This window comes from Psittacula echo, assembly GCF_963264785.1.
Source record: "Psittacula echo genome assembly, chromosome: 1".
Classification (NCBI taxonomy): Eukaryota; Metazoa; Chordata; class Aves; order Psittaciformes; family Psittacidae; genus Psittacula; species Psittacula echo.
In genome coordinates, this window is record NC_137735.1 from 137,277,997 (window position 1) to 137,281,587 (window position 3,591).

The window sequence follows — 3,591 nt, forward strand, 5'->3', positions numbered from 1 at the left end:
TGTTTTATGTAAATGAAGTGTGGGTGTGAATAGGAGGTTAGTGAAGCTACGTGTTATTTATGAATTCAGAATAAGTGAGCAGTCAAAATTGCCTTTACTTTGCTGGCAGCTTAAATGGGTCTTCTAAAAAGGCAAGAACTTTTGCTCTGCCCCTCCAGAAGATCTTCCTGCAGTCAAGATTTTCTTTGTTTGTTAATGTCCAATGACAGTTCATGTTGCTGGATTCTTTTCCCTAGGTGCTTCGCTGATGTGGCCTGCATTTTTCTTGTTTTCTTTAGCAAAAATTTTGGATAAATATGAAGGAGGAGCTCGAGTAAGATGACAGCCTGCAAATTCAAATAGAAATCCCCTATGACATTAATTTCTTATGAGGGTCAGGCCCTTCAAAAGCAGAAGAATTTATTCCTTTTCTATAGTCCTCTTGAAATCCCTGTAGGTGGTTTACTTCTTTCTCAGGATGGCTTACACTCAAGTGTTCTTCACCCACACCCTTCTCCTCTGTCCCTTCCTTAACGCTTTGTCCTTTTTGGATCTTAAATATGTTGTCAGTAGAAACAGCTTTGGCTCTACCACTAGAGGAGATAACCTTACTGTTATTGTAGCCTCCTGACATAGACAACTGAGCTTGACTGTCCTGCCAGGAGAACTTTGGAGTTACCTGGAAATTTCTCAGGTTTGAACCTGGAATTTTGAAGGTTTCATTTTGAAAGTATTTTTACTGTATTTTTTAATGAGGAATGTCCATATTCTGTTACGGATTCTATACTTACTGTAAAGTTACTAAAATTCCACCTGAGTAGTAAAAGCCGTGTAGAAAACACATTGGTACTTCCTTATTCCTGAGAAAACTTCTTTTGTAAGAGTAATTGCCATTTTACCAAATATTTGAGAAACCCAAAGTTATTTATTCTTTGGAGATATATTTTCAGGATATACCTAGAAGGAATTACATGTAATCTTTGAAATTGTGTATATTTTGCTATTTATTTTTAAATTCCCTAAGAGATTCTACTACTGAAGAAGCTATTTATGAAAGAAAAAGCCCTTATCTTGAATTTCAATATTTAAACTGAAAAGAGGAAAAAATGGGCAGTGTTAAATAGAATTTTAAGTTCTCTACTGTAGGATACCTGCAAATCATCAAATGTACCTGTAGTAGTGCAGGAAAAAAACAGACAGCACGAATTAGTGTTTGACTTGAATTATTGTGTTATACTTCCTGCTAATTGATTTTTACCAAAGAGAGAAGATGGCTTACAATATTGCTTTTTTGCACTTGTGCCTGTGTAATTTCTTCTTTCATTGCAGTGTTACATGGGTTGTACATTGCATATCAACGATTAACTGAACTTTTAAATTCTGTTATCGTTTGCTTGGATTGTGTCTCAGAACTGTTCAGATTTTAAGTACTGCTACCACTGTTACTACTGACTGTGTTCTTGAAGGATTCTTAATAAACGTACTGTAATTGGTGTCTCAGTTATGAGATGCAGCCAATCTATTCTTGAAGTGTAGATGTTTAGTCGGTTACTGTGCACAGCTATTTTTGCTGTATGTGGCAGACTCTAGCTAAGGAAATCTAAAAAGTTAAAATGTATTCTGTTGTTCTGTTCTGTTACATTGTTATTCTGCGCAAGGTAGGTTTAAGACCATACTAAAATATAAACTAAATGGTGAATATTGTCTGTAAAATTATATTTTTAGATTTGCGTTTTATAGATCTGAAATAAATTGACGTGTTCTGTTCGTTTGCTTAGCATTCATGAATAAGCAGCTCAGCCCAAAATACATGCAAATATTTTTTGTTCAGTTACTGGAAGACTATGTAAGCTCAGTAAGAAATCATATTTGAAGTCCCACTGAGAGAAATTGGTTTAGTTCCATATTAATAACTCAGTATGATGTCAGATATCTCAATAGTCTAGAGTATTAGAATTGCAATTATTATAATTGTAAAATGTGAATAGAATATTACCACTTTCTGAGAGCACTTTATCCATTCCTGGTTTGTTCTAGAAAGAAAAATCTGAAGATTTTAGTGAGTTTCTAGTTTTTAAAAGTAGATCTACTGCTAAATTTAACTCCAGCAAGGGGAAATAAATGCTAACCACGACTTCAAGGGAAATGGCCTCCTTTTGCAGAGAAAAGGTCTACAAGAGATCTGCATGCAGAGGAAAGCAGTTTATCCTTAACTAAACTCAGGCTGATGACTTATCAGCAGTTTACATTGTGATATGTTGAATTGTATGCAGTGTTTGTTACAGACAACTGAAACACCTCTGGGCTGAGCTAATTAGCAGACTTCCATTACTTTCCTTGCCCATGAAGCCTACAGCTGAGCTGCCTGGGCAGTGCTGAGTTGCCTTGTGTCTTCCATGGAAGACCCCCTCTATATCGGGCATGGGGTGTTTTGCCAGCCTGGCTTCTGGGAGATCAGAAGTAGCTGCCAAAATCTCCTTTTTACCTAAAGAACAAGCTATTAGGCACCTTACCGTCACATTCGTAGGGCTGAGTTGGCTGTGTATCTGTTGGCTTTCGTGCGCCTCTGGAAACCTCCACCCGCAACTGACTTTGTTTTCTGGCAAGCCCTGACCCAAGGGCAGAGATGTTTTTTGAAGCAGCCCAGCTTCAAGGTGGAATGGAATTGCTTTTCTGGTGGGGAGATGGGCACAAGTACACCCCTGCCTGTCCCCGTGGAGGATACAACCATCATTTTCTCAGTGGTGGCTGCATACCCAAGGCCTTGAAAGCTGGAGCCTTAGCACAGCCACCGCTGCCAGAGCAGGAAGCTGAAGCACACTTTCCCCATGTTTGGGCCTAACATCTTCCAGTGCATAAGCACACCAACCCTTCAGAACAACTGGTTTAGATGGACTAGAAAACAGAAGATGTGAATCAGTCACTAACCGTGTTTTTCTCAGGCTCTAACACAGCATGCAGAGACAGAAAATGACTGCATTTTCTGAGTAGGTCTCCATTATCATCCTTGTCTCCTGTTAGCCTGGAGAAGAGGAGGCTCAGGGGAGAACAGCCTTCCAATACTAAAGGGGGCCTGCAAGAAATCTGGAAAGGGACTCTTTACAAGGGCATGTAGGGACAGGACAAGGGGCAATGGCTTTAAACTGACAGAGGGGAGACTGAGATTAGACATTAGGAAAAGAGTCCTTATTGTGGGAGTGGTGAAGACACCAGGACACGCTGCCCAGAGAAGCTGTGGCTGCCCCATCCCTGGCAGTGTTCCAAGGCCAGGTTGGACAGGGCTTGGAGCAGCCTGTTCTAATGGAAGGTGTCCCTGCCTGTAGCAGTGGGGGTTGGAATTAAATGGTCTTTAGGGTCCAACCCAAACATTCTGTGATTATACAATTTTATGACTATTTTTTGAAAATTGCTTTTAATGGCTACTTTCTCTTTCAGATGTATTCTGTTTTCTTGGTAGTCTGAATTCACATCACTACTGCATCTAACAATGGAAATCTGAATTTATTCTTAGAGTCAGTGTTTCAGACTCAGTTGCAACTTGACATATACTTTGGCCCCAGCAAGATCATTGAGATGCTGGTTAGAAATGAGCGTGTCCCCAAGACTCCAGAC